We start from the raw sequence: 24,684 nt of genomic DNA, 5'->3' as shown, positions 1-24,684 counted from the left end.
TCATAATATGAAGGAGCTGTTGCAATGGTTAGCATAATAAAATCCTTGTTAGTGTTGGGGCTGGCCCCGTGGCGAGTGGTTAAGTTTGCACCCTCCGCTGCAGGCGGCCCAGTGTTTTGTTGGTTCGAATCCTGGGCGCGGACATGGCACTGCTCATCAAACCATGCTGAGGCGGCGTCCCACATGCCACAACTAGAAAAACCCACAACGAAGAATATACAACTATGTACTGGGGGGCTTTGGGGAGAAAAAGGAAAAAAATAAAATCTTTAAAAAAAAAAAATCCTTGTTAGTGTAACAGTCCAGTCTATATAAAGTATAATTGAGGCTGAACTTATGGGTTTTTCATGTGGCATCATCAGGGTCTCAAGAAGAAAGTGAAATCGAAAATGACACATTTGAAAAAGGGAACAAACATTTTAATCACACTTTTAATCTAGTCAGAGCATTGAAGCAGGTACCCTCAGCTAGCTGGCTATTCGTGTGTACACTGTCATAGCCCTCTGGGGTTCAGACAGGTTAGACTGCAAGCCACTTGAGGACTTGCTTTCTACATCTTTCTATCTTTAACACCTAATATGGGGCCTGCCACAAAGCTTGTGGCCAAAGTATGTTGAATTAAACTTACAGAAATTTTGCTCTCAAGGGCCTTAGAGCCTTGTACACAGATGGACAAAAAGATTAAATAGCAAGTTGGTGAAAAGAGATGCTAGGAATTTAGATGAGAGTCTCTCTTTTCCATGTTGGTATTTCTGGCATCTGGTGCTGTTCCTGGCATGTGGGCGACCCCCAGGAAATGTTGAGATATCATTGTGTTACACAGAAAAGGTGAGATTTGATCTGGGTCCTGAGAAGTGGGTAGGATTTGAAGAGGTTTGTTCCCAACCCTTCTTTTTTTTCTTTTTTAAGAATCCAGACATTTATTTATTTATTTATTTTTAAAGATCTGCACCTGAGCTAACATCTGTTGCCAATCTTTTTTTTTCTCTTCTTCTTCTCCCCAAAGCCCCCCAGTACATAGTTGTATATTCTAGCTGTAGGTCCTTCTGGTTGTGCTATGTGGGTCGCCGCCTCCGCATGGCCTGATGAGCATTAGTAGGTCCACACCCAGGATCCGAACCAGTGAAACCCTGGGCCGCTGAAGCGGAGGGTGCAAATTTAACCACGGCCATGGGGCCGGCCTGGTTCCTAACCCTTCTTAGCAGCAGTTGCTAAATAGAACTAGAGAGGGACATCCCTCCTCTGACCCCATGCAAATTTACGAGTCTCTTCCTTCTTAAAGCATGATCTCTTTTTCCCAGGATGTGAAATATATCCAATTTTTTGGTAGGTCAGGATTGTATAAATCAGAATTGGAAGTTGGACCAGAGGACAAATGCCAGTGAATATCTGTCTTGCTGTAGAAGATAGCCACTTTTGACTTTAAATCCTTGTGGTTTCATACTATTTAAGTACGTATTTTGTTGGTTAAACTTTTACTTTGTTCTTGATCATTTTAATCCAGCAGATATTTACCGTGTCTACCATGCATGTGGAAACAAAAAGGGAGTACATAAAATAAAGATGTAATACTATAGCATGGATGATTTTAGCATTTTTTAAAAGTCTTCAGTGCCTCTGTTCATGGTAAATTATGTGAGCTGAAGTGACTGTTGTTAGGGATTTTTCCCCCAGTCTCTGTCTTTTTTTATATTTCTAGACTAGTTCAACTGACGAGCACCCTGACATGGCAAGAAGAATTGTTTAAAACTATACAACTTACTGCTGCAAATCAGAATGGTCTCAATTTGGTACAGTAATAAATCAGACGTCATTTTGATGCTGAATCTGACGTAACACAGGAGCTGTATCTGTAACCCCCAATCTCACACTTTTTAGTTTGAAGCAGTCTGTTCCTATTGACTTCATAGTAAATAAATGTTCTACCTTGAAACATACACATTTATTCCAATAAAATACCACTCTCATCTTTTATCTATCTTGGTTAGATGTAAGACTTTATTCGGAAACGTTTTCTCTGCATACAAGAAAAAGTGTCCGAAAACCACTGCTATAGTCTCCTCCCCCAGATTGCTTCCAGAGGTCTCATTCTAAAACCCAAATTTGATCATGGCCCTCTTCTGCTTAAAACCTGTCAGCAGATCCTATACCATATAAAACTCCTTTGTAGCAGAACCTTTCTTGGCTGCTGTCCAGTTCCCCAGCCTCATCTCTCACCTTGCCCCTTCGCATCTGTACCTCAAGCCATCCACTTTTAATTTCCTGCAGTTCTAGGACTGTGGCATAGCCTTTATTTCTTCCAGCCTTTTAAAGAGCTGTGCCCAATACCTAGGATACTGACTACACAGTCAGTCTCTTTGTCTACTAGGAAAATCACTTTTTATCCTTCAAAGTTCAGCTAAATATTAAGCCTTGCCCGTAGCGTGCTTCCCTTCTCCCACAGAGTTGGGTCTTTCTTCCATGGCCTTCACCCAGCATCCTGGATATACCACCACTATCCAACGCAACAAGTTTTATTTTAATGTGATTATTTGTTTCCACCTTGGCTTCCCCAACTAGACCATCAGTTCAATGAGCATAGTGACGTGTCCTGTCATATCTCTGAATCCCTGCTACTTAGGACAGAATCTGGTTCACAGATGTTAAGTAACACAAACTTGTTGAATAAATGAAAAGTTGACTAACTCAGAATTCATCAGTTGCCCAGGGACTTCGGTTGATGTTTACCCTTGTTTAGTACACTCCTTCTCCACAGATAATCTAAAATTAATAGTATAAATAAGATTATAAGGAGAATATTTAAAATGCTTAAGAGAACAAACTTTTCAAATCCCCTCAAGTAGTTTATAAGCATCAATTTACATACAAACAATTGATATGCTAATTACAATTTAGCCATATTTGTTCATTAAAAGTGGGTCCTTAAGGACCTCTGCTAGGCAATGGTTTGAATGACTGAATCTTGTTAACTTAGCTGGAGTTCCTGAACCTACTAGAGATAAATAAAAATGCATTTCCTTAAAATTATTCTATAATTTTAATAATTTTCTTTAAATCAAAATGGCCTTTCCAATTTTGCAAGATGTTTTCCTAAGTGCTGTTTCGCTTCATTTTAGGATACTGCTTAAATCCATTCAGTATTACTTTAAGGATTAAAAAATATCCACAAGGGTACTGGTAAAGGCTTTCTACTATGTATTATAAAGCCCATGTTCTTTGGCATGAAATAGAAGGCCCTCCACACCTACCACCTGTTCATTCTCTCCTGTGTATTCTACCCGTGTATTCTATCTACCACCTCCAACAACGATAGTCCAGTTAAACTAACTCTTTGCCTTTCTTGAAGGATGCCAGGTCTTTTCGCAACATCATATTTTTATACATAGTGCTGCTTTTTTCTGGAATGCCCTTCACACGTTCACGACCATGAATTCACCCCAGAGCTCCAATATCCTTTATCCAGTGCCTCAAAAGACAGCTCCATGATAAAGCTTTCTTGGTCATCTAAGACAAGGCTAGTCACCCTTTTCTCCGTGACCCCATAGCATTTTGTTGAGACTATATTATTTATGACATATTATTTATGACACTATATTATAATTATATATTTCTCTCTATTCCCACTTGAATGACGTCTCTGAGTGCAGAGACTGCATGTTATTCATTTTTCTATCCCCAGCATGTAGCATTGTATCTGATATGAAGAGGGCACCTGTTGTGGGTTCAATTGTGTCCTCCAAAAAGATATACTGTAGTTCCAACCTGTAGGACCTGTGAATGTGACCATATTTGGAAATAAGGTCTTTGCAGAAGTAATCCAATTAAGATGAAGTCATACTGAATTAGGGTGGGCCTTAAATCCAATGGCTGGTGTCCTTATTAAGAGAGAGAGGTTTGGTGACACAGACAACACACAAAGGGAAGAAGGCAATGTGACAACAGAGGCAGAAATTGGAGTGATGCAGCTGCAAGCCAAGGAACGCCAAGGATTGCTGGCGACCAGAAGCTAGTGGTGAGACATGGGACAGATTCTCCCTCAGAGCCCCCGAAAGCAACCAACCCCGCCTATGCTTTGATTTTGAACTTCTAGCCTCCAGAAGTGTGAGAAGATAAATCTCTGTAGTTTAAGCCACCCGGTTTGCAGTAATATATTACAGTAGCCCTAGGAAGTGAATACAGCACCCAATACATTTTTATTGAATGAATAAATAAATGGATGATGAATGATTTTTACTTGGTCGAGGATCTACGTCAAACGAATTCTCCAAAGTGTCTATCCTTCTCTGCCAACTAAGACTCTCAGTGAGCATATGGAGAGTCCCTTTACAACTTCCATGCGTGTTTAATTCCAAGATGATTCTGGCTAGAGGGAAAGCGACAGACATAAAACCCATGGAAAATTGACTTCTTCTCTCTACCATCATTCCCTTTGGGAATAGAGCAGAGATCTCAAAGCCAAAGCTGAAAGATTTAGGATCATGAATGACCCAACGAAATTGCTTCTCTATTGTAGGATCTTCCCTTTGATGTTTTGGCTGGTGTTTTGTGCTCTAAAATGGATCACATAATGCTCATGTGAATGTTCCTGAATCTTGGTAGAATGGGAGAGTAACGGGGATTGTTGCTATTACTGCTGATGCTTATAAAACCTATTTTAGGGTAAGTTTACAATAAAAATCACAGTAATGCACACAGTGGGTCCATACATAAAAGCTGGTAAGATGTTACTTCTCTAGCCATTTCATTAACCTGGTCTTTGCTATACAAACATAACCAGCCCCTACCATCATATAAAACTTTATTGCTTATAAATTGCTTTGACACATAGTCTTACTTAAAATCAAAATAAAATCACCTTTTATTCATTTTTTCCATTAAAAAATTCCTTTTCTACCTTACTACCTTTTTCCTATGCTGGCATTCATTTCCTAGTTTTTTTTTTTTTTTTTCTGAAGTCATTTTCTTCATCACTACTTCTCATTTTCTTAATAAGGCTTTCTCCCACTCACCCTATTTACAACTATAGTCCATCCTATTCATTAAAATGATGTCTCCGTAAAAATATTTCACCTTTGTAGCTAGGTCTCTCTCCCTTATCCTCTCACTTAAAAACTGTAGAGTGAAATAAAACACAAAATTGAAGATGAAAGAAGATTGCCTTTCTTAAAGGTTGCCGTATAACTGCTTTTCTGGAGAATGCAGCCCTGGTTGCGGGCATGCGACTATTTCTTTGTTGGCACTAGAGCTATCACCATAAAGAAGCATTAGAATATACCGAGACCCGTGTTCTTCCTCTCTTCCAGTGACCGGCCTATGTCAAAACAGACACAGATGAGTAATGACAGAGTGCAAGCCCAAAAAGAGACATAAATTCATGAAGCAGACACAAGACACACAGATCGTAAAGCATCAAAGAAACACATACCAAATGTCCCACCAGTCTGTTTTTTTAGACCTCTTCTGGAAAGGCTTGGCTGAAGTCAATTTATAATACTCTGTCTGCTGACGAAGCCCAACACAAACGCTGAGAGATCTACAGCTGCCTTGTTGGGGCATCTCTCCTAGGGCTATAGTGGCCTTGGTTTGGAAGACCTGTGTGGAACAGACTCATTTTCGGGCCACTGTTTTAAGTAGCTAGGAAATGCCAGACAATATTTGATGTTATTTACATTGCACACACAGAGTAAGTGCTGTCACTTCCTTTGTGCCAAGAACTGCTTTAAGCATGTTACAAACAGAAATTTACTTAATTTCCTAACTCTGTGAAGTAGATAATCAGATTATCTCCATTTTATAAATGAGGAAAATGTGGCACAGAGAAGTCAAACAACTTGCCCAAGTCATGCAAGTATTACGTTGCAGAGCGAGGATTCAAATCCAGGTAGCCTGTTCTCTGTAGTCCATGCACTAATCACTATTCTATCCTGCCTTTCAGGGATTTCTTGAACCTTCTAGACTAATGGGGGTCCAGAGGAGGGAACGTCTTTAGCCCTTCTCAGTTTCTTGGATTATGGGTTAGTTTCAGGACGCCACCAAACTTTATGATTTATTTAGTGTCTAAGGTGTGAGAAAGTTTTTAGCAGGTACCGTTGAAGGTGTATGAGGGAGGTGTGTGGTCTTTATCTTCTGAGAGCTTAAAAATGAGTTAAACATGAAGGCCATATGTAGCCCAGAGAAAAACTTAACGACATTTACAAAGCTTTATAGGTATCAAGAGATTGCTCAAGTACCGAGAGGAGTGGAAGGAAAGGATTTGGCATCTGTGCAGCAATCCCCCTTCAGGTTAGAAGTAGCATCTGTGAGGCAACCATCAGACATTCTGCCATGGAGCCTATGTGTCTGCTTCCAGCAAGATGTACCATTGGAGACTGACTTCTCCAGCTGACTATGTCTCTGCTAGTATACCCACCATGAGAGGAGGACCGGCTGTTAGTTGAACTATGTCCACTCTAGTAGTATACCAAAGGGAGGCTGGAGAATATCAAAATGAATTTTAGGGGCTGGCCCAGTGGTGTAGTGGTTAAGTTCACATGCTCCACTTCAGCAGCCCAGGGTTCACAGGTTCAGATCCCGGGCACGGACCTAGCACTGCTTGTCAAGCCGTGCTGTGGTGGCATCCCACATAAAATAGAGGAAGATTGGCAGAGATGTTAGCTCAGAGCCAATCATCCTCACAAAAGAAATAAAAATAAAAATGAATTTTAATATGTAAACATATTATATATGTGTATACATAATATACATACAAGTACACACAGACACAGGCACATACACATATATACACATACACTAATATATAACTAGAAATTGTTGAGAATTTATTATACGTCAGGCTCTATGTTAAATGTTTTCTGTAGATTATTTTATTAATCATCACATCTAGCCTGTAATATAGGTATCATTACATACCCCCTTTTACAGATGAGGAAACTGAGGTACAAAGAAGTACAGTAAGTTAGTAAGTGGGAACTGTCAAGATATAAAGCCAGGCTGTCTGGCACCATAGCCATATGATTATTGCATATCGTTTAAGTTAGGCCTTATGCTCTCTCATACCTTCTTATAACTCTTTTACCCTCACATTTTCCGAACTATTTTTTTTTACCTGCTCATTACATAAAGTCTTTTAAAGCCAGCCAGAGAATAGAATCAAGGATTTCGTGAAACGTGAAAAGTTGCAATTTTATGTTTCAATACTGGGCCACACTGGACTTGAATACTTTCTCTCTAAGGATTTCTATTTCAGGTTGAAACAACTGTTGCATATATAATATCCCTAGTAAAAAGTCCATTGTGTTTGTAATAAAGAGAATCTTAGAAGTTAAAGGCAATAAAATTTATCATTACCATGCCAAAAAAAAATCCTTATCAACAGAGAGTATGGTGAAAATGCTGGGTTTATTGGCCAATCTGTGATATGCGAATGACATCCAATTCTGTTATGTTTAACAAGCAAAAAAAAAATCAAATGCTATGGAAATGTTGTGAATATTTAATTATCTTAATTAGGATGTAATTTGAAGCAATAAATTTCACATCCTTGGCACCCTGTGATAAGCAGATACATGTACAAAGCAACGGCACAATCAAAAGTAAAATATATTCAATGCACAAAAGAGTAGGGAGAACAAATTCGTATTCATTATTATAGAAAGAAACATAGTGTTATGAGCTGAATCGTCTCCCTCCAAATTCCAATGTTGATGCCCCAACCCCCAGTGCCCCAGAATGTGACTATATTTGGAAGATAGGGCCTTTAAAGAGGTAATTATGTTAAAATGAGGTCATTAGGGTGGGCCCTACTCCAATATGACTGGTGTCCTTATAAGAGAAAATTAGGACACAGACAACACAAAGAAATGATCATATGAGGACACAGCGAGAAGGCACCATCTGCAAGCCAAGGAGAGAGGCCACAGAAGAAACCAAACCTGCCAACACCTTGATCTTGAACTTCTAGCCTCCAGAATTGTGAGAAAATAAATTGCTGTACTTTAAGCCACCCGGTCTGTGGTACTTGGTACGGCAGCCCCAGCAAACGAATACCATAGGAATGATTAAGAAGTCAACAACTATCTCCAGCCCTTCGACGCTCTACGACTTAGAAGTTCTTTTTCTTTTGGGTTGTTCAGATAGGAGCATATATCTTGCTTTTCCATATGGAGTTGTCTTATCATTAAAACAAACAAACTCTAGCCATCCCGAAATTTTCTTTTTCCTTTATCTTAAAGGAAAGAAATTTGTACTTTCAAAAAGAAAATCCTACTGAGTGAAGAGTGAAATGAATTAGGTGCCGTATTTTGAGGTGATGCTTCCAGAGCATAAAACCCTAGTCCTCAGAGTAGTTATTCTCAAATATAATCTAGCCCTGAATGTTATGATTCCATCCATCTGGAAGTCCACTATTTAATTGAGGCTGTACTAATTGCTGTTTCAATTTATTAACTATCCATTTGTTTCCAGTGTTGACTTCCTGATTTTTCATGTAAACTTTACAAAATAACTTAGTAGGGTTAAGATATCTAGCTTTTTCCTTTATATGGAATGCAGTATGTAGTAGGAACTCAATAAATGCCTCATCATAAATGAATGGAATTTTTTCCCCTTAAATGGCTTTGTAAATTCTATACTCAAAACCACTGAGTTTATAGCTTGGGAGAAAACGCAGAGACCATCTAGTCTAAGGACCTTATTTCATTCAAGAGGAGACTGCTGAGGCCTAGAGAACCCTAGTGACCACATCAAGGTCACACAATTGTGGACGAAAATTAGTTTCCTGACTCGAAGTCTATATTCTTGCCATGATCACTAGCTGAGTCAGTGCTATTTTCCACAAATCACTAAGTCACAAATGTTTCATACACAACTGTGGAACATTTGACTCATTTTCCAGACTTTGCTATAATTTGCTGGCTTTTACTTTCATAATGCCATTTCTGGAGAATGGGAAGAAGGAAAACAGGAACTTTTACAAATGTCTTAGGAAGAAAGTTATATGTAGAATAGCCAGTATGGGAGACTTTATGTTTTGGAAATAACTAGGGGGATAAATCCACTTAGGGCCTTCTAAAAATAGCCATTGGATTAAACAAATTCTGGAGAAAAAATTTTTAAAAAAAGAAAATAATCTACTGTGACACACCTGTTTTACTGACTCATCAGTACTACAATCAGACGATAACCAGAAAGTGTTACTGATATCATTTATCATCATTTGCAGCTGTGACAAACTCGAAACCAGGCTTGGGCTGCCTAGGTTGGTGTTAACAGGCAAAATTGCAAAGTAGGTGGCCTGCTGCCTATTTTTCAGGACTCCTTCCCTGCCTCTTAGTGGATGGACAGGGCTCTCTTGCTACTCATAATTCCCTAGTACAAGGACCCAAAGAGACCCTCTCATCAGATACCCCTGCTCCACATCACTTCTTCCATTCTCCCTGCTCAATAAAATATTCCATTCACGCACAATCCAGAACCAAGTCAGAGTGCAGTAATTAATGTGGAGATGTGAAATATTGATAGCATTAGATACTCTCACTTGTATCTCACAGGAAGATCTTGTCTAAATAAATGTAGCCTGGAGGCCAGCAGGGCAGTGTAGTGGTTAAGATCACCAGTTCCACTTTGGCGGCCTGGGGTTCGCAGGTTCAGATCCTGGGTGCAGACCTACGCATGGCTCATCAAGCCATGCTGTGGTGGTGTCCCACATACAAAAAATAGAGGAAGATTGCCACAGATGTTAGCTCAGCAACAATCTTCCTCAAGCAAAAAGAGGAAGACTGGCAACAGATGTCAGCTCAGGGCCAATCTTCTTCACCAAAAATAAATAAATGCATAGATAAGTAAATGAGTGAATGAATGAATGAATGCAGCCTGAATAGGTAGAGAATATGTGGGAGGTCTTTTTGGGCAGACGAATCTCCCCAGTTCCCCTTATCTATCCCTCCTTAGAAGAAAGGTTCTTAAGAACTTCACATGCCATTTGGATCTCTCTTCTAGACTTTTGGGCTCAGAGTTAAGTGTCGTCATCATATGCATGGTAGTGGGAGACGGTTGTGAGGCAGAATGTTAGCAACAAGAGTACTCGGGAAACAGCTAAATGTTCTTTGTTTAAAAGCCCATGGAAGAAACATTGCTCAACTCAGAATGAACAAGCAATTGTCTGAAATCTGTATATGGAAGGTAGATTTTCCCTAATTTATTATATAATATTGCTTTTTGAAAAGGCCATTCTATGTTTAAATAAAAACTTAGTCTAAGAGTGATTCTGACTTTCAAAAACAAGTCCTTATTTGAAAACATACTTAGGCATTATTTTGAGTTTTTCTTCTTTCTTAGGGGAAATTAGAAAAGTAAAATATGCATGTGTACTTCCCTGGAGATGTACCATAGCTTAAAAAGGCACAGTATTTCTGAAGAGTACAGGTTAATTATTTTGTAGAATGTGGGTTTGTTTGATGTTTCCTTATGCATAGGTTCAGGTTACGCATTTTGGGCATGAGAACTGTTCTAGATTAAGGAGGTTAAAAAGACCTTATAACTTGGGGCTGGCCCTGTGGCTGAGTGGTTAAGTTCACACGCTCCGCTGCAGGTGGCCCAGTGTTTCATTAGTTCGAATCCTGGGCGCGGACATGGCACTGCTCATCAAACCATGCTGAGGCAGCGTCCCACATGCCACAACTAGAAGAACCCACAACGAAGAATACACAACTATGTACCGGAGGGCTTTCGGGAGAAAAAGGAAAAAATAAAATCTTTAAAAAAAAAAAAAAAGACCTTATAACTAAATGCAAAATGTGATCTTGGATTTTTTTCTTTTGCTATAAAGGATATCAGTGGGAGAATTGATGAAATTTGAATAAAACCCATAAATTAGATAGGATTAATCAATGTTAACTTAGAGATGTTGATAAATGTACTGCTATTATATAAAAGAATGTTTTAATTTTGAAGAAATACACACAAGTATTTGGGGATAAAGGGACATTATGTTGCAATTTACTTTCAAACATTCAGAAAAAAGTAATGCATGTGTACATGTGTGTGCACGTGTGTCTGTAGAAAGAGAAAGAATGATAAGGCAAATGTGATAAAATATTAATATTTGGGGAATCTGAGTGAAGGGTATAGCAAAATCTTTGGACTATTTTTGTAACTTTTCTGTAAATCTAAGATTATTTCAAAATAAAAAAGAATTTAAAGCTATAGAATATTTTGAATGTGCTTATGTACATGTTAGGTTATTTCCACATTTACACATATACTTAAGTAAGAAGATCTGAAAGGCAAGTTTTGAGCTAAAACTTTAATTTCTAAGACCCACTTTCCAGCAAATTAAATCCAAATACTGAAGCCATTTAGCAAGCCAGCCCCTCTACATATTAGATCATAGTAAGATGAATAAAGGCAGACAATGAAGAAAAAGTAAGTTAAAATCACAAAATAAAGGGGCCTGGCCGGGTGGCGTAGTGGTGAAAGTTTTGCACACTCCACTTCAGCAGCCCAGGTTTGGTTTGGATCTGGGGTGTGGACCTGCTCTACTCATCAGCCATGCTGTGGCCGTGTCCCACATATAAAATAGAGGAAGACTGGCACAGATGTTAGCTCAGGGACAATCTTCCTCAAACGAAAAAAAGAAGAGGATTGGCAATAGACATTAGCTCAGGGCAAGTCTTCCTCAGCAAAAAAATAAAAATAAAATATAAGTGTTTTAAAATTAGTTTCTTTTCTTTTTCTTTTAAAATTTAAATAAAATATTTTCTCAGCACTTGGGAGAATCTCTAACTATCATTTTATAAATGAGCAGGTTTCCTGATATGGGCTTTAATGTACAAATAACTCAGCAAAATTCCAAAACAGATTCTCTTTAAAAACAACAAATATATAAATTCACTTTATTTCAATTGCAGGAAGTTGGTACTTTGCTTGGAGATATTTCAAGTTCTTATTGTGACCTATTGTGTTTTCTAACCTTTCAAAGCAACATAAAGGTTTAGAGTCATCTTTGTCAATTAATTAAATCAAACCATATTCCAGAAGACCAAGTTACATTAGTCTTTTTACAGATATATATATTTTTTTAAGGTATCATTTTGCACAGAGAGCACAAGCAAAAGTGTACATGCCATATACAAAAAACCATTCACAAGAAATGAGCAAAATATGACACCTTGCTTTAAAGGTATTGTGAACTTTGGATAGAAGTGGGCTTGCATTTAATCCCCAGTGCCCATATTATTGTATATTCAACTAAATTACCCTAGAAAACTGGGCCATGTTATTGAATAGTGGTGCCTTTTCATGATCAAGAAAAGCAACATAGGGGCCAGCCCCGTGGCCGAGTGGTTAAGTTCACACGTTCCGCTTTGGTGGCCCAGGGTTTCGCTGGTTCAGATCCTGGGCACGGACACAGCACTGCTCATCAGGACATGCTGAGGCAGCGTCCCACACAGCACAACCAGAAGGACCTACAACTAGAATATACAAATATGTACTGGGGGGCTTTGGGGAGAAGAAAAAAAAAAGATGGGCAACAGATGTTAGCTGAGGTGCCCATCTTTGAATAAAGTAAGAAAAGCAACATGGCTTAAAGAGCCCTCCTGACATGCCATTCTTTCCAGGCAAAGGCCATCTCCGATCTTTAGAGCACATTCAGCAAGGAGGCATGAAATGAGAATTCACAACAAAGGGCCTCAGAGTCCCAGAGAGTGAGTCATACTGCTGTGGGTAGGTTGTATGGCCATGTAATCAGGAAAGAAGAGACGAACAAATTCTCCCAATTAAAATGACCTTAAAATTGTGTGTCTATCAAAAATTGTGTGTGGGTCGGGGGGGGGGTGGCTAGAGAGAGAATATGAATGAATGAATGACTAGGGAGTTTGGCCTTGCCTCGCACAAAGCACTCTAGCATCCTCAGGTCTGTTCTTTTTCCTAGAAGAGAGTGGTTTCTGTTGACAGGCATTAGCGCATGGGTTTGAACTTAGACCTATTACAGTGGCCTCTTGAGCATTTCCATCAGCACTGTTTAGCCCAGCCCAGTTCACAAGAATTGATACTAAACTCACTGCCAATATAGTTCCAAGAGGATAAAAATTTGTGAAGGGCAAATATAAATAAGATTCTTAAATAGGGAGACAACGTGGAGCAACACAAAGACCAAAGGAATCAGAATTAGGCAGATGTGGGGTCAATTCCTTAGGATCATTTAGCAGCTGGATGCCCTTAGGCAACTTACTTCTCTGGGCCTCACTTACTTCATCTATAAAATGAGAATAATGATATCTATCCTGTAAAGATTCTTCGAGGATTAGATGAGGGATAGTTCTTGCCCCGCATTGGTACAAAAAAAGTTAGTGGTGTGGGGGCAAAGGTTGGAACGCCGGAAACTGACATGAGGCCTGGAAAAACTGAAGCCCCCTCAAAGGACAGGCTGGAGCTGGAGTTACTTCTGAGAGAAGGGTTACCAGCATCCAATCCGAAGGCTGAGTTTAAGCACAGGCTTGGGCAGAAATTCAAACAACAGCACCTGGTCATACTTCAACAGCTTTTGGAGCAAAAGCTGAGGGATTTGCTGATAACTCTCAATTATCCACAGGTGATTATCTAGATTTTGGCTTTCATCTCCTGGCTTCTTTGTGCTTCTTGTTATACTCATCTCGTTCTGCTTGTTGATATTTATACTTCTCTTGCTCTAGGACAGCAAAAGCTAGAAGAGTAGGTCTATTCAACGTAACCAGAGAGAACCTTCCATACCCTAAGTGGAGATTGAGCTAGAAAAGTAATGTTTCTGAGCTAGACAGAAGACAATGTCTTGTCAAGTTTTACCATTGGTCTGAGAGGTGATTCCCTTGATCCTAAGAAGAGGAGGGGAAGCAGGGACACGAGGCATCCATGGGCATTCAGTCCCTCTGACTAGGGTCCTCACAATTGGACCTCATTCTTCCACGTGAAGCACAATGACTGTTATGAACAAGAGCCACATCTATATTCAAATGCTTAGTATAGAATGGAGTTGAGAACAGAAATAATTTGGAGTTGTGTAGGCTACTACCTCCTCTTAACTTGCATGAAAAAAAAAATTAACTTCAAGCAAACTGCTACCTGGTGTTCGAAAAAAAAGTGGAAGGGAGTGCCACACACGAGGTCATACAGTCATACAACACAGACAGAAATACACTCTCTACCTTACTGCCTCCCTGAGATCCTGACTGTAATCCTGTGCTGCCTAGTGGATAGACATCCATCAGCAGCCTTATGACAGCTAAATGTACTGCTGGATGGTACATGATGCAACGTGGGTTAGAAAAAAAGAGTGACTGGAGGAAAAAAAGAAAACCCGCAAGGTTTGAAGCCTATTTATCAATGTCTCTCAACCTTTTGTAATTTTAATGGACTTTCAATCTAAGGTAATGTACAGACACGTGTAGCTGAAACTAAAAATTAAGAGCTATATTTTATTAGTTTGATGTAAGTTAACATCTCTATGGTCATAATGGGGCAGTTTGCTTTTAGAGACTGAGCTGTAATTTCAAAAGTTGTTAGTATCAGTATTTGACAATAAAATTCATTTGGGGGGAGGGAGAAGAAGGATGCTTTGTTTTTAGGGAAAAAAACCACTATTTAAATCTCACACAAATCAACCTCTGTGTTATTGTACAGAATTTTCCTTTGATTTCCAGAGGATCACCTTATAGACTTAGCCATATGGATTGTCTATATATTAAGTCTCATTGGAATTTGAGAAACCTCTCCAAGTGAAGGAAGATAGATTTCCCCTCACCACTGAGAAAGAACTCTACCCTTCCATTTCAACTTGGTTAAAAAGGGGAGGAAATATGAAAAAGGAAAGAACAGCTTCTGAATTCAATTCATTCTTTTTTCCTATTAAGACTAAGTTGAAAATTGGGTATCCAATTTACCACCGAGAAGGTATTCAAATATTTCTGCTCAATCCCTCATTGCTTCTAAATTCACTCAAAGGCAAGATTATTAATTCCTCCTGACAGAAAATCAAGATTTAATGAGCAGCTGACAGCCCTTAGGAATTACTGGGGAAATTTAATACGATAGTTTTGACTAAATAATGTGCTTTCACATATAGGAGAAACACATTATGTAGAGGAACGAACATACAGTAAATGTTAGTTTAATGGTTAATTTTGGACACGTGACTAATTTTATGGGCATACATACTTTTATCAAACTTCCAAGAAAAAAAGCTACCTTTTCTTGTACCTTGTTACCTTGACTAAACATTTTGGCAGATGGCCACAAAATTTTCTTGCATTCGTTTTTAATTCACCTAAACAGCTAATTTGCCTCTTTCTAAGTGCTAGGCATTGGAGAAGACAGAGCAAAACAGTGTTTCCACTTTCAGGGCTGCAAATCTAGTGAGTGGTGGAGATAGAATACAGAGAGAACTGTGACAAAGAAGAATCAAGTGCAATGGCAGAGGGACAAGGAGAATGAGCAGTCGATTTGGGGGTGAGTGGGTGGCAGTGGCGTGTGTGTTCAGGAGGCAAGTCTTCATGAAGGAATTTGTATTAGAAATGAACCTGAAGGAATGGATAGGGTGAAAATGACGGGGAAAGCCAGAGAGGGAGGAAAGGTAACGTATAGTCAGAGAAAAGGGAATTATTCCGTTGGGCTGCAGTACAGGGTGGATGATGGGGGAAAGAGTGGAAAAGAGAGGCAGAAAAGGTCTATTGAAGGCTCTACCATGGACGGCCTTGAGTACCAAGTTGATGAGTCCATAATGAAGTGTTCAGTTCGTCTCATCAACTAGCCCCTAAGTACCTCAGGCGCAGAGACCATTTCAAAACGTCTTTGCAATTCCCATAGCAGCCAGGGACAGCACACTTGGATACAGAGTAGGTCTGCAATAAATACGCAGGGAATTGAAGGGGTTGTAAAATTATTTTTCAACGGAGTCTTTTTTTGTTTTACTTTTTCTTAAGACTTCTTTTAAACCTCCTGTAAAAGATAGACTTAAAATTGCCTTTCTAAGATGAAAACATGAATAGAATTTTAGCCCATTGATTCAGACAACCATTAGGGTCTTGCCTAAAAGGAATGCCACTGCTGAAGCTCAAGCAGTCTGCACAGCCTGGGGCCCCTTGGACCAAAACCGTTAAAGTAATATCTTGTGGTATGTTTTATAGGAAAACTGACTTCTAGTCAGTAAAAATGACATGGCCTAAGTGATTTTTATATAGAATTTTAGCTTTCAGATAGCCTCCATAGGGAAATAACATCAAAACTAAAATCGGTGTAGAAAAATGGAGATGCAGAAACACTGCATCTTGAGCATTGATTTTATTTCTGGTCTCCCCTCTCCTTAGAGGAGCACTCCACAACAAACTAAAAAGAAGCTCGTAACAATCCATTTATAAACTTCATTTCTTTGGCTGTAATGACCATTGAATCACTTTGGTTTTAGACACTGTACATAATGGTTAACTAACACATAAAATAATATTCATTTAAGTCTGTATATTATTGATTTAGTGTTCTACTAGGTTTCATTTCTTGGAAAGAGGATATGTTTTCTACGCTTGGAAGGCAATTTAAGTAAGCCTTGCTAGTTTTCCCCTCTCCCTTCCAGCTACAATCTCATGTGATACTATTTGAATCTGTGGGACAGCAGAGGCATGACAACTGAAGGAATTTGCTATGGAAGGCTGCTTCTTGTGTTTTTCATGAATAAATATAATACGAATTAATATTTTTTTCTATCAAGGGTCAGTAATGCACTTACAAAGAATGTTCAACAATTATTATAATAAAGCAGCAAAGAATCAATAAACATCTATGGTTGTTGATCTGGGAGTGACAGATAAGTCATAGTGCCCGACACCAATAGGTACTCAATGTTTATTGAATGAATAAAATATAAATATTTCTCTAAAAATATCTATAAGCAACACTAACTAAAGTTAGCTTTAAGAATAGTCATCAGGTGATAATTTCTGGGTTTTATTAATTAATTTATGCATGAATACATTTCTCATAATTTTGCTTGGTATCTCTCTCAAACTCTCACCTAGAAAAGGCCAAAACGATATAAAAGTAAGTTGAAAAGACTTTATGTTCTTTTTAACACTAAGTAAACAAAAAATCAGTTTACAAAAATAACTAAGAAGGAAATAAATTAGCAAGAAAGAAGAGAAACCTATAATGATAGGCAAGTCATGACAAGTTTGGGATGTACTCCTGGTTTGAGAGGAATTTATTTTATTAACCCACAATAAACTGAAAACAAAAACAAAACAAAACAAAACTACATATATATATATATAAATAAATATTTCTCATTACTATTATTAGCTTTCAAGAGATTCAAGAATAAAATATGTAGAGATTTAAAACATGTTAAACAGTGGCTGCAAAACAAATACTATAATGGTGGACATTAAAAATGATTCTGCTTAATATGCTAGACTTGCCATGATTTTTTTTTCCTAGTCCTTTAAACTCTGTGATAGATTAAATATGCACACATATTACATGCAGCTTCTCCCATCTAGAGGTGGAACTTATCTCCCCACCCCTTTAACCTGGGTTGGCTTTGTGACTTGCTTTGCCCAAGAGAATGCAGTACCAGCGACATTGTGTGCCTTCTGACCCAGGCCTGACGAGACTGTGTAGCTTCCACTGTTGACCTCTTAGAACACTGCACTGGTCCTCTAAGAAGCCTGAACTTCCCTCTGCAGAGGCCATGAGATTGGAAGAGCTGGGATGACAGCCCCAACTACCCACCAGGTATGTGAGTGAGTCCACCCTGGACCATCCAGCCCCAGTAGAGCCTCGAGATAACTGCAGCTACAGGGCTGACCTTAGGTGAGACTAGCAGTGGAACTGCCCAGCTGAGGCCTGCCCAAATTCCAGAATCATGAATAATTGTTCTAAGCCATTAAATCTGGGGTAGTTTGTTATACAGCAATTGATAATGGATATAATTCTAATAGTAATACTGATCATTTCTTGAGCCCCTTATTCTTTCTACTCTCTCTTGCTTGCTCTTTTCACTTTCATCTCAATCTCAGCCTATTTGTTCAGTATTTCTTGGCTTTTAAAAATGTCTCCTCCTTGTCATTTTCTCCACCATATATTGGTTATGTTTTTGCTACTGAGTTGAGCATATATGTTTAAGACCAATAAATGGAGCCTCCTGTTCCAGGATACAGAACGATACAGCCACCACCCAAAGCTCTGTCAGGTAAGGGGATTATGTCTCCCTTGGCCATGGTGTCACAGATACCCAAGGCTCTGTGAGAGGGCAACAGGTTAAACTGCCAGCTTTGAATCTAAAACACCATTGAGAAAGATCCACTGAGAAGTCCTGTTTCTTCACACTTACCAGGTGACAGTGAATCCCCTTTCTCTGAGCTGATACTCAGAAAGATCGCCTTTGCTTAGAACCAAATCAGAATATGGGATTAAATTCTCAAACCCATGTCTGTATTTACTTACATATAATACAAGTAATATATCCATAATATATTTGAGTTCTCCAAACAAACACCATAGACCGATATTCTGGGCCTCTAGCACCCCTTACTAGTTACATTCTCATATAAACTTCAGCTAGGGTTTTGTCCTACCCTTACCCATCCCTCTACTTGAAGCCTGAAAAACTTCCTGAGGGCCTTCTGACTGGAAGGCTGGCATAATGTGTTACCATATCACTATGTTAAAAATTAATAATGATGTGGCAGCAGCTCCACGATGCCTAGCAATCTGCTTAATCTCATGCCTATCAGATAAAAGAACACACTTTGAATCAGCTCTCTGCTGATTCTGTTGAAGTCACTTAGGCCCACATCAGGTTTCCAAGGAGGCCTAAGTGCCAAAACTGCCAGAAAAACTGATCATCAACTATCTTTTCAATCCATTCTAGAAGGAGATTTCACTCTCTCCCTTTGCGACTCTTTCACAATCCTTACAGCACGAAACAAGGTTGTAAACTCAACATGACCCCAATTGGTAATTTAAACATGATACATTTTATTTCTTCTCAGAGGAAATAGAAAAATATCTCCTCTTTAGAATTATAGGACCACATTTGTCTTTTTTGTGATTATGTTCCCTGTCTGCCCTCTTGTCCAGGGCATATAATGGAAAGAAAATTCTAGATAGCAATCAGTGAAGCCAGATTATCTTGGAGTGTACACGCATGCACACACACACAAGCACGTATGAACACTGGAAAAGAGAACCATCACTCTGGGTTTGTCCTCCTCTTCCCAGCTCGAGTGTATCACGGCATAGCAATGTAGAAATATTTGCATTCCCCTTGGGATATGGCAGGAATGGACAGAGTTGCTGAAGAATTATTTTACATCATTATATCTTCCTGTTGAATACTTCAGTAATCTGCCCCACTTTTCCCGTGGCCCGTGATAGGCAGGCAATGTTGACCGGAGAGAGGACTTGAGACAATGAGAGTTTGCTTTCCTCTGTGGTAGGAATTTGCCTTCCCTTCCCCCAGCTTCAGTTACGATACTACAGTACTTCTTTGCCACCTCATAATGATTCCTCTAGCATCTATAAAACTCCCTTCACCCAATTTTAAAAGCGCTAAATGCAAATGCCACAGTGAAAAACTGCTGATTACCCTGGTAAGTATCTAAGTGGATTCAGACCCTTGCTAAATGTAATTAACTCTCTTCTCTTTATCTTCTTGACTCGATTTTTCTTTAATTTCCTTTGCTTCCGAAACAGAATTCTAGTTTGGCATTTAATATTTGGGAGGAAATGTCATGGTCAATTGGGGAGCTGGGTTATCCACGAGGAATGGGCAATTTTAACTGTGCCTATAAGTAGTAGGTAGTTTATTTTTCTTCCCTCTTGCTCATGCTCTCTCTTTCACTTTCTTTCTCTTGCTCTCTCACCCTGCTCTCCTGAGAGCTCAAGAGAGATACAGGGACACGTGTATATATCCTCTCTAGTAAGTTCAATATAGCTGTCTGAACAATTACTAGAAAAGTCACAGAATTATTATAAATAGAAAACTTGAAGTATCTATAATTGATGATTAGCAAAAGCACTTTTAAAATTGGGTGAAGGGAGTTTTATAGCTACTAGAGGAATCATTATGAGGTGGCAAAGAAGTACTGTAGTATCGTAACTGAAGCTGGGGGAAGGGAAGGCAAATTCCTACCACAGAGGAAAGCAAACTCTCATCTCAAGTCCTCTCTCCGGTCAACATTGCCTGCCTATCACGGGCCACGGGAAAAGTGGGGCAGACTACTGAAGTATTCAACAGGAAGATATAATGATGTAAAGAGCATCTTCTCTTCTAGAGAGAGTTTCCAACAAGGCTGCTAAACCACTATTTTGCTTCTAGGCTATCTTTATAGCTAATTATTATTTGCCAAGCACTTGCCTTCACAGCTGGAATATTCTGCAGTACCTATCATTTTATACATGGTGGATTTGTACATTTATATCTTCTAATCAGTTGCATAATGATGATCAATTCTCTATGACTAACTTGGTGATATTAAAGTATCTAAAATTTTCTTTGTATTTTTAATTTACCACCTTATTTTTTATTTTATTTTTTTTGAGGAAGATTAGCCCTGAGCTCACATTTGCTGCCAATCCTCCTCTTTTTTGCTGAGGAAGACTGGCCCCAAGCTAACATTCATGTCCATCTTCCTCTACTTTATATGTGGGACGCCTGCTACAGTGTGGCTTGCCAAGTGGTGCCATGTCTGCACCCGTGATCCAAACTGGCGAACCCTGGGCCACCGAGACGCAGAACGTGCGAACTTAACTGCTGCACTACCGGGCCGGTCCCTACCACCTTATTTTTAAAAACACACAAAACAATCAAATATGATTTAAAATAAGTCTATTAAAGCATTCTGGAGTTAGCTATTACTTCACTTAATCTCAGCAAGATCCTAATTACCAGAAAATTCTACTGCAGATTTTGCAAATCAGTTAAAAACTGTTCAAATCTGGTTTGTATTTGTGCACAAGGGTAAAGGATATAACATTTCTTCTCAACTCCTGTAAAGGTGTCCACTTCAGTTGACATTCCCAACTTCTAGAACCCTTTGTTTAATCATACACACATACACACCCTTGGCGTGAGAGTGGGAAACAGGACAAAGATAAACAAAACAATAGGAAACTGTGTACATTCATCTAAGCTTTAAAAAAATGTAAAGATTTTTCACTCAGATCCTATCAGTGACTCATTGCAGTTCACATATTTCTCTCTTCTGGATCCTGCATTGAGCCATTTTGGGCAAATACTTGCTAATACCAACAGCATTCTGAGTATGACAAGGATAGAAGACAAGCTTTGTCTTCAGGGATCTTTCATTGCTAGGGCAGACGGATAATCATGGGCCAACCGCTTAAATTAATGCTTTTAGAAAGCAAATACTTTGTATCCAGTGGTATTTCTTCGCTCATTTTATTCATCTGTAAATTTAGCATAATCCTAAATAACCTATGATGGAGTAACATGTAATCCACTTCTTAATGAATGGGTATTGTATCCGTATAATGTAGTAGGGATAGTATATGAAGTATAAATTTGTGTATATTTTCCTCTATTTTGTTTTCTCATCCTCAACGGTACCACCCAGTAGGATAGAGTATCAAGATAGAATGAAGTTCAGTTACAAAAAATAAAGAAAATGACATTTCTTATGTACCTGAGTTTGTGGATTTCAGATTCACGCTCATTCTATATATACATACATATATAAAGTCTAAGATTTCTAGGGTCTTTTAAAATTGAGTGCCAAAATTAAAGGAATAAATAAATAAAATAACCTATCAAAAGAAGTTATCATATACGTCTGTCCATCGCAAGGGAGTCTTAATGCAATTGCCAGGTCACATGTTCCTTTTTCTTAGCCTATTGCTTTAAATCTAAATTATTCCACTTTCAGAAAATGACACAGGCTCGTGTCTGGCTCAAACCTAATGAAACTCAAGCAAATTCCAATTTTGAATCTGCAAATTCTTCTAGGATTTGGCTTTTAAAAACCCCAATATTTGAAAGTCAGGATCAAGAAAGGCGGGAAAGGACTATATAGTTTGAGGTCAGAATTTAGTCACTCCTCTCACCCTTTAGAGAACCTTGTGGTACCCAGGCACTGTAAGTATAGAATCTTTGTGGAGGCTTGAATCCGTGCATAGGCGCGACTTTCTTTATTCAGTGTTTTAAAGATAGATCTCCTTAGATAAAAATCAACCACAACGGAAAAGTCAATTTAGTTTATCTTCACTTTTGCCTTTATTTGAGAGGGAGTTTCTGGCTGGCACAGCGTCCTTTTCAATTTGTTTCAGCATAATGTGCAGCAGATACACTTGATTAATGAACTGATTAGCAGCTTCTTTAATTATTTTCCAGTAGTTTTTTTCATGATCAAAGTTGCAATGAAGTCTTAAAGTTAGTGTTCTCTAATTATGGTACTCCAAAAACTTTAAAAACAAATTTGTTTTCCCAAAGAAGATGAGCAGAAAATACGAGAAAGGGCTAATTTCATAAGAAGTTCCTAAGACCTCCCTTACTTACGGGATCACAAAGGTATTTGTCAATGAGCACTTTACACAGAGCTCGAACAACTAGAATTATTACTAGGAAAACAATACGTTTACACCAAATATAATAGTTAAGGTTATACAAAGCAATATGGAGAATATTCTGGATGTTATTAATAATCCAGTCATCTTTAAGCCATATTATATACAGAAATAACAGAAACGAAATATTTGATAATTTAGCATAAAGACAAGACAGGCTAGATACTGGATTTGACCTACTAAATTAGTTACCTACTGATGCCTAACAAATTACCCCCAAATTTAGTGGCTTAAAAATAAGCATTTATTATCTCACAGTTTATACATGTCGAGAATGTGGGTTTAGTTTAGTGGTGCCTCTGGCACAAGGTCTTCTATGTGGTTGCAGTCAAGCAACTGGCCGGGGCTTTGATTTTATCTGAAGGCTCAACCGGGACAAGAGAACGAGGCAGGATATTCTTCCAAGCTCACTCATACGGTTGCTGGCAGCCATCAATTCCCAGGCATGTGGGCCTCTCCTTAGACTCCCTAAGTGTCCTCACAACATGGCAGCTCATGATCCATGAGAGAGAGAGAGAGAAAGCACACAAGATGGAAGCCAGTGACCTTCTCTGAGAATCATTAGAAATCCCATTCCAGTGACTGTTGATATTTTGCAATATTAAAGAAAAAGAAATGGGGATTTCTTTTGGTCCAGTCTAATTTATAAACTGTATTATTCAACACCCACTCAGGAGGTCTTTTTGTAACCTAATCTCTGAAGGGACATCCCACTAGTTTTTCCATGTGAGAAGCACGTCACTGGGCCCAGCTCACACTCAAAGAGCATGAATATCCGGAGGCGGGGATCACGAGGGACCATCTCAGAGGCTATTTACCATACATACTAACCTGTTAAAATTAAGCTAACACATCTCCTTACATAAACTTGAGCCTTATTATTGCTTCACTTAAGTGGTCTCTGTCCCTTCCAACTGTCTTTCATATGATTGCCCAATAGATCATTCAAATATCAGGTGTGGTTTGGAAATTCTACTGCTCAAAAACCTTTAATGGTCCCCCACTGCAAATAAAATGCTGTTCAAACTGCCTACTCATCTATTTGGTCTTCCATGATCTGACTTCTTACTCTAGTCACTGTGGGCTACTTGTAAACACCGTACACTTCTCCACTTTCATGCTCTGTCTGCCTAAAATACCTCCCACCCCACACTGACTTCCCTCTCCTCCTACTCCATTTTTACCTGTCAAAGTTTAACCCATTCATTTAGGACCCAGTTCAAATACTTTTTCTGCCATGAATGCTTCCAAGAGGCCCCTAGTAAAACCGAGTCTTTCCTTCCTCTATATTTCCACATAAATTAGTTTTCCCTCTATTATAGAATTATGAATATGTATCACGGCTTATTCAGTTTTATTTTTCAACCTTTACAGCACCCAGCATAGTGCCTTGCTTATAACTCAGCAGTAAATAAATGCATTTTAGGCTTAATCACTTGCATATAATTTTGTATAATTTTTGTATAATGCAGGCTTCTATTGGATCCCACTCAATCTGATGACATATTCTCTGGCAACAGTGTTTTAAGAGGTTGCAAAATAGATTCACAATCCAATATTTAAACATACTTAAAAAGAGTGTAACTGCGCTAGTGGATTTAAGAGGGAAAGGCAGGGGGTGTGAGGCCAAAATCCTATTGAAAGAAGAGGTAAATGATCCAGTGCAGAAATTCTAAAAATAGGTATTTCTAGTGTGAAATATCTGAAGGCCTTGGTAATTCAATATATCTCGTACAAATATGAAATGGCTATTTGTCTTTTAGGCTATCTGTCATACTCCTACAATATTCTCTTTAAAAATAGCTGATCAAAATGTTGAGGATAATTTTCATGTAGTTATAATATATTAAGATCAGACCAATAGAAAGTTTTTAAAAATTAAAAAGCTGACTCATATAATATTTTCATTCTAAAGAGCAGGAAGTGCTAATGTGGCTTTATATGGTCAATAATACATCTGAGTAATTTGATAGCTGGGGTTCTTAGTCATGGAAAATTTTACATTGAGTATTCAAGGTAAAAAATGATATTCAGATTTCAAAGAGATTTATTCTCTTTGTCCATAAAATGCCATAT

General features: G+C 38.6%; 1 protein-coding gene across 7 annotated transcripts in view; it reads right to left on the bottom strand.

The window, feature by feature from the left end:
- DIAPH2 (diaphanous related formin 2) overlaps positions 1-24,684 on the bottom strand; it is an 814,964-nt gene that overhangs the window by 37,103 nt on the left and 753,177 nt on the right. The gene's annotated exons all lie outside the window — the stretch shown is intronic.

Source organism: Equus caballus, chromosome X (assembly GCF_041296265.1).
Source record: "Equus caballus isolate H_3958 breed thoroughbred chromosome X, TB-T2T, whole genome shotgun sequence".
NCBI classification, from domain to species: domain Eukaryota; kingdom Metazoa; phylum Chordata; class Mammalia; order Perissodactyla; family Equidae; genus Equus; species Equus caballus.
The sequence above is the reverse complement of the archived record's forward strand: the minus strand, read 5'-3'. Positions and strand labels throughout refer to the sequence as shown.